General features: G+C 40.5%; 1 non-coding gene across 1 annotated transcript; it reads left to right on the top strand.

The window, feature by feature from the left end:
• The first annotated feature begins 4255 nt into the window (after positions 1–4255).
• LOC142453978 (U7 small nuclear RNA) lies at positions 4256–4316 on the top strand. The gene has a single exon (XR_012785523.1). It is a non-coding gene; the product is annotated as a U7 small nuclear RNA (small nuclear RNA).
• Positions 4317–7899: the final 3583 nt, after the last annotated feature.

Raw genomic sequence — 7899 nt, 5'->3', positions numbered from 1 at the left:
ATCAGAATTGATTCAATGGCAGTGAGTTTGGTTTGGTTTTATATTTTATGGTGGTCTAAATCCTCATCTGTTATTCAAAGATCTTTTCCCTTGAATCCTAGAACTATAGACAAATTAGAGAGTTTTATTTTACCCCCATTTGAGATAGAGAAATGAATGGCTGATGATCTTATTAAATACTTTTAAATAATTTAGGGATTGTATCATAAGAGAATTCATTCAACCACCTTGATTAGTTTCTGTATGTCATAAGTCTGTATTTCTCATGTCCACGTATGTCGTATAAAACTTCTGAGGTATAGCAAAAGGATAGTAAACTAACAGGTTTTATATTATTTAAACAATGTAGTATCCAAGAATTAAACAATGTACTGTTCTTGGGTCATACACAGGCACTTCTTTGTCCTCTGATGGTCTCCAGTGAACTATGGCTCATAAAACCCAGATACCCTGGGGCATCAGGCCCCCTCTCTAATAAGGAAAGGGGTCATCATAAAAAGAAACAGACCGTCAGTTGGATTCATCTCCCACTAGACATCTACTTTAATGAGCATGTTCTAGCTTCTCGGGGCAACATCATGCTCTCGCTCTGATCTCAGCAAGAACACCTGGGATTCTTTAGCCTTGCCATGTGTTGAGAATGGCCCCCAAATAGGCTTGCTAAGACTTCCAAGATGGATTGCTAGACTTTGTGAGTCACCTCTGAAACCCAAAGCTCGGTTCCTTGAGATTTCTGTTTGCATCATTAGGATGGGGAATTTCAGCAAAGCTAACCACAATGATTTGTGGCTAATCTCAGCAAATATAAAAGCAAGCATTTTCTCTTTCAAGTCCATGCACACACAAAAGGCAAATAAAACCTTAGGCTTGATAAGCACTTCACAACCCCTTTTCTCAACAAAATACTTTTAAGTAAAAGAAAGCACTTAATAGGTCTGGTATTCTATTGAAAATGAAAAATATTTCTCAAATCAGCAGTGTTCTACATGTATATCGATATAACATGATAGTAAAGAATAATAAGATCTGGGACATTGAGGACATAGATTTTATATTTGGTCTTCACAACAGCGAGGTAGATAGAGCTCTGAAAGGATCCACAGGTAGGTTGATATTTTAATATAACTAAAGCAAGAATCAACTACAGAATATGTGTACTTAAAATGAAGTTTTGGGAAAAGGCTCCTCTCAACCAAGATGAACTCTAGTACCCACACCCTTACTTGTGCTGTATGATTAAAGAGACATAGTTATGCTAAGAAGTTTGTGCATTTTGGTATAGACTACACCATAACAAGGTGGGCGCAAGAACCTGAGGATAACTTGCAAGCAGAAAAAGGGTAGTGAATTACAATGACCTTATCAACGTGCATTCCTGGATCACGGAAATCTAGGGTAGCTCCTACTTAGAAGAAAATCGCATTAAGTACCTGTATGTCTCAGACTGATCCATTTTATAACCACATCCTTGGACCATATTAAGCTAACATGTTTACTGTCCATGTATTCCAGCAAATAAGAGTAAAGGAAAAGTGAAGGGAAAGACAAGAGAGTGAAGGAGAACAGGGAGTAAAGAGTCAGCAAGGAAGGAAAGAAATGAATGACCAGCAAATGGTGATATTGGTTCCATACAGTATCTATTCCAAATCCAAAGGATAGCTGGGGGAAAACATTGTGGATGAATTAAGCCATTGCCCCTCAATTACATAGAGTACTCCAAGACTAAAGGGAGAACCCAACAAAGGTAAATAAAGATAAAAAATGAGGCAGATAATTTTAACTGGTAGTTTCAATTTACTTTAAAAATCTAAGTCCATTTTTTCAAAGCTTAAAGTGTTTATGACAAGTTCATGGGATTCCAATCTTTAATGCTTCACATTCAGGTCCAGATGATAAATAATGACCTACACTCTAGCACGCCATTAGCCAGTGTTCTCAAATCTCTTTAGCAATACCAGCCCTCACAAACTTTTAAGAGTACCAAATATTATTAAACCTTTAGTTTGCAGATGGAAGAAAATTGAGACTCAGACAAGTGAAACCAGTTGTCCAAGACTGCATTGTGTATGCTGAGATTGAGTTAAAATGCAAATCACCTGATTCTGTTCACATACACTATCTTATACTCATCTTACATTCTTCCCAAAGTTATTGGTTTTCACGCGGGGCAATGTTGTAATTTTAGGAACTTCTAAAGAGTATACCAATTCATGTGGACTGCATGTGACTCACATCAGAAACAAGATCATTATTGTGTAGTTTTGCAAGTTCCCAAACAGTGCAAGTTTGGTCAGAAATTTAATTACCCAGGAGCAAGCTGCCTACATAATGACTGGGAAAGGGAGTTATTTAATAGAAATTAGCTTAGAGTAGGATGCACACACAAATGCTGGGGGTCTGATGTCTCTTAGAGGTGAACATTTTCCTAAATTTTAAAGGCTGCAAGAGGTAGTTGTTGAGTTGAAGCTCATAACTCTAAGGAGACTGGGAGGAGACTATCGTTTGAAACTTCTGGGGCACAAATAGCTAATATTTTCTATATTACTATGCATTAGTTATCTCTTTTAATCCTGGTAACTCCTTGCAGTAGAAAATGAGATCCCAAAATTCTCAAAGTTACCAAGTGGAAAGCTGGGATTAGAGTGTGTTAGCATTCTACAGAAACCCTCTTAGCCACTAAGGTACACTGCTTCTTATCAGGAATTAATCCCATCCCAGCAATGCTAATCATAGAAGAGCCTCTTCAGGGTTGGAAATTGAAGTGGCAAAGAAGCCTTTATTCATTGCAATTGGAGAGGTGTTGTCATTGGTATAAATCAGAATCATTCGTAGTGCCTCTGAAGTGTAGGTACCAGGCCCTGCTCTAGACCTATTCAATCAGAAGATCTGAGCCTGGGCCTGGAAGTGGCAGTTTTATCTGAACTATGATTTTGATGTGGGTGGCTCTGGATCATACAAGTACTCACCTAGGGCAGGAACTTTAAAACTTAATTTTTTTTTTTTTTTTTTTTTTACCATAACAGCATTGAAACGACCAGTTGCCTGCTAGTTTGTCATACCGTGGTGGCTTGTTGTGATTCTGGAAGCTTTGCCACTACTATTCTGAATACCAGCAGGGTCATTCATAGTGAACAGGTTTGGGAGGAGCTTCCATGTTTTAACAGATTAGGAAGAAAATCTTATGAATAGCAGCGGGGTATAGTCAGATATGATGCCAGCAGATGAGCCCTTCAAGTTGGAAACCATTCAAAATATGACTGGAGAGGCATTGTCTCCAGTCAATGAACAAGTTGACTTTAATGACATAGATGGAGGAAAGCTTTGGAGACTTTCACTTGACGATAGGTATGGGGAAGGTGGGGGATAAAGGGAGAACCGGTCACAATGATCTACATATAACCCCCTCCCTGGGGGATAGAAAACAAAAAGTGGGCAAAGGGAGACATCAGACAGTATAAGACATGAAAAAAAATTATAAATTATCAAGGATGAGAGAGGGAAGGAGGGAGGAAGAGGGAGGGGAAAAAATGAGGAGCTGATACCAAGGGCTCAAATAGAAAGAAAATGTCTTGAGAATGATCATGGCAACAAATATACAAATGTGCTTGACACAAATGGATTGTGATAGGAGTTGTACGAGCCACCAACAAAATGATTTAAACAAACAAATAAGCAGTCATCTAGCAAGGAAGCAAATAAACCCACTTGGAAGAACCACACCAGCCTGTGTGATCATGAGGTGTCAACGGGATCAGGTATCAAAAGATTCAAACCAAACAATTATATCAATGTAAATGAGGGGTTGGACTGGAGACCCAAAGCCCATCTGTAGACAATTGGACATCCCCCCACAGAGGGGTTACAAGGAAGGGCTGATTCAACCAGGGTGCAGTATAGCACCGATGAAACTCATTCCTCTAGTTCCTTAATGCTTCCTTCCTCCCCATTACCATGACCTGCCATACAAATATGTCTAGACTGGCGTACACACATTGGTACAGATAGGAGTTCTCAGCACATGAAATTCAGGACAGATAAAACCGTCAGGAGCAGTAGTGGGAGTAGTGATATGAGGGTAGGGGGATGGTGGGGGCAGCGGGGCAGGAAAGGGGAAAAGGGGGGCACCCCATCACAAGGTTAGATATATAGCAGCCCACCCCCAAGTGTTGGGGAAGAATTTGGCATGGACTATCAGAAGAAGAAACAAATCTGACTTAGAAATATAGTGAAAATGCTCCTTAGAAATGAAAATGAGAAGTGCTACAGCTCTTTTAGAATTTGTATAGCAGGTTTTCTGGTCTTCCTGGAAAACCCCCCACAAAAAAAAAAAGAAATGAAAATGAGGAAACTCCATTTTATATACATTGGACATGTTATAAAAAGAGACCACCTCCTCGAATCGGTCATGATGTTAGGCTGGGTTGTCTAGAAAAACAACTCCAGTGATATTCTTCTATCTGTAAGAGCTTCATATCAAGAAGACATCCCAGTCCCATCCCGCGCAAATCTGTAAGTCTGATGATGATCCAAAAGTCCCTCTTCAGACTCACGGAGCCTTATGCAGGTGATGCAGAACGGTGAACCATGAAGCAGAAAGACCACAGGGTGGTGGGTGCAGAGTCATGGGGATCCAAATTCAGTAGAAACAGCAGGATCCCCATAGCGATGAGGGTTGGCAGCAGAATCTCAGCAAGCAGGAAGATCAAGAGGCAGACAGAGAGAGAGAAGGAGAGAGAGGGAGATTTCCAGTTTCTCCCACTTATAAGAAGGCTGCCCCCGCCTCCCCTAAGCAGGCACCATCAGGCTGGGACCTGATTGACAGGTTGAATTCCACCCTTGCACATTCATACATTTTCAAGGTGACATAAAATCATTTATCTTGGTAAAGTAGAGGATAAGTAAAAAAGAGGAAGACCCTCAAAGAGAAAGATTCGCCGAGTGGATGCAATAGGCTCAAAGACAGCAACAATTATGAGCATGGCCAATGACGGGGCAGTGCGTGTAGAATCTACCACACACGGGGTTGCCGTGAGGTAGAGCTGACTAATACCAACTTCAGTGCAGTGTATTATTTACTGGCTCTTCTATCCATAACAATTCCCACCAAATGATTTTTATGGTAGGTCTAAGTAAGAGAACTTGTGGTAAGATACTGATAGAACTCAGTTGTGAGTACTTGTAATAAGGAGAAGGATTTGCTGATCCAGAGACCTGGAGCTGAGTGCCTTGGGCTGAGGTGTAGGGTGGACTGGCATTCCCTTTGAGCATTTATTGGCAACTCTGAAGTAGTTTGCAACATTGACAGAGCAGGGTAGAAGCTAGGCCAAGAGGCTGAGGACCAAAGAGAGACCTGCCTGTAGGTAGGACAGAGAATCAACTATCTTGACTGAACAACTCTATCCTGAGCATTTTTCGCATTAATTGTAATTAGATAACTTCTTTAATAAATCCCATAATTGTACATATCATTTGTGAGTTCTGTGTGGCTATTGCAATGATTTATTGAACTTAGCAGCAAAGTAGCATGTGTTGCCTGAGATAATGCAATAATATTAATATTAAAACATTTTATATTATGGCCCACAATTCACACAGGTGTGCTCACAAAATTGTACTGTAGTCAATCAATTTTATTTTTTAAAAGCAATTTTTTGTTACATGTATATTTAAGACAATAAAAATAAACAAATACCGGTTAAGATTCATAAATTGATTTCATGCCTCACTAATGTGTCACAACCTGTAGTTTATTAAATATTGATTTAAAAGGCTTATAGTTGTGCTGGAGTCCTTTCTTTTTCTTCACTCATGAATTCCCATCTCAATGTCACATTCAATTGCACACCGGGTTATTCACTGGCTTATTCTGGGCAGGACTTGGCTTCCTCCTTTACCTGCACGTCCTCTTTAGCCCTTAGTAAAGAGATAAAGGATCATGTAATCAAAGACTTCCATATTTCCTACTACACAGAACTTTGTACTGTAGTCTCAGAAATTCAAAGGGGGCAGTTCTGTCCTGTTCTATAGGGTCCCTGTGAGTTGGCAGCGACTCGATGGCAGTGAGTTTGTTCCTTTGGTCACCAGACTTAGCCATGGCAGCCGTAGGATTCCATTTCCACAACAAGCAAATTCACTGCCTTGGGTTCTTTCTATTTCGACAATGAGTTGGTGTCAGATATCAACAGGGGCAATTCCACCCTGTCCTATAGGATCTCTATACATTGGAATTGACTTGAATGCAGTGAGTTTTTAAAGTTCATTGACCCCAAAACCAAACTTATTGCCATCAGTCGGTTATAGCACACAGAGACGCTACAGGACAAAGCAGAACTGCTCCTGTGGTTTTCCAAGATTGTAGCTCATTATGGGAGTAGACAGGCTCATCTTTCCCTGCTGAGAGACCTTTATCTTCAACTCCATGGGCCAGGATCCAAGCCCCTGATTTCTCTGTGCATCTCCTATCTGCCATGGTAGAAAATTCACTCAGCATTTTTCATAGGATTTACTCTACCATTTCTGGGTCAAGATGGCTTTTGGTGACCATTCTTGTAACAGGCATCAGTAGCCTTCTAAGTGTAAGTTTGTAATTTCCTTTTCTGTTCTCTATCAGGAGAACTTTGTCTGTCAGGTAATTTTGAAATGACTTCTTATTAAGATTTTGTTAAGATGAAAGCTTTAGTTTTTTTTATGTTGTTGAAAAGACCTCAGATACCTTCATTTTACCAAATCCTTTACATTTAACTCAGGAATGAATATATGGTTGCTATTTTTCAGGATTATTTTGTTTTATTTTAAAAATCATTTTATTGGGGTTCTTACAGCTCTTGTAACATTTTATACATCAATTGTGTCAAGCATAGTTGTAAATATGTTGCCATCTTGAAAGTGAACAACCAGCCATCTAGCTCAGAAGCAACAAAGCCCACATGGAAGAAGCACACCAGCCTGTGCGATCAAGAGGTGTCGAAGGGATCAGGTATAAGGCATCATCAGAACAAAAAAATCTTACCATAGTGAATGAAGGGGGAAGTGCAGAGTGGAGACCCAAAGCCCATTTGTCGGCCACTGGAGATCCCCTTACGGAGGGGTCTAGAGGAGGAGATGAGTCAGTCAGGGTGCAATGTAGCACTGATGAAGAATACAGCTTTCCTCCAGTTCCTAAATGCTTCCTCCACCACCCCCACCACTATCATGATCCAAATTCTACCTTGCAAGTCTGGATAGAGCAGAGGATGTACACTGGTGCAGATAGGAGCTGGAGGCACAGGGAATCCAGGGCAGATGATATCTTCAGGACCAGGAGTGTGAGGGGCGACACTGGGAGGGTAGAGGGTGAGTGGGTTGGAAAAAGGGAACCAATTACAAGGATCTACATGTGACCTCCTCCCTGGGGATGGACAACAGAAAAGGGGGTGAAGGGAGACACTGGACAGGGCAAGATATGACAAAGTAATAATTTATAAATTATCAAGGGCTCATGAGCGGGGGAGGGGGGAGCGGGGAGGGAGGGGGAAAAAGAGGACTTGATGCAAAGGCCTTAAGTGGAGAGCAAATGCTTTGAAAATGATGGAGGGCAAAGAATGTATAGATGTGCTTTATACAACTGATGTATGTATGGATTGTAATAAGAGTTGCACGAGTCCCTAATAAAATGTTAAAAAATATATGTTGCCATCATCATTTCCAAAACATTTTCTACTTGAGTCCTTGGTATAAGCTCCTCTTTTTCCCCTCTCTTCCCCACCCTCCCATCCGTTGAATCCTTGATCAATTATATATTGTTATTATTATTTCACATCTTACACTGTTCGTTGTCTCCCTTCACCCACCTTTCTGATATTCATACCCTTTTTTGGGATGGGGGCTTTATATCCAACCTTGTGATAAATTCCCCCTTTC

Source organism: Tenrec ecaudatus, chromosome 7 (assembly GCF_050624435.1).
Source record: "Tenrec ecaudatus isolate mTenEca1 chromosome 7, mTenEca1.hap1, whole genome shotgun sequence".
NCBI lineage: Eukaryota > Metazoa > Chordata > Mammalia > Afrosoricida > Tenrecidae > Tenrec > Tenrec ecaudatus.
The sequence above is the reverse complement of the archived record's forward strand: the minus strand, read 5'-3'. Positions and strand labels throughout refer to the sequence as shown.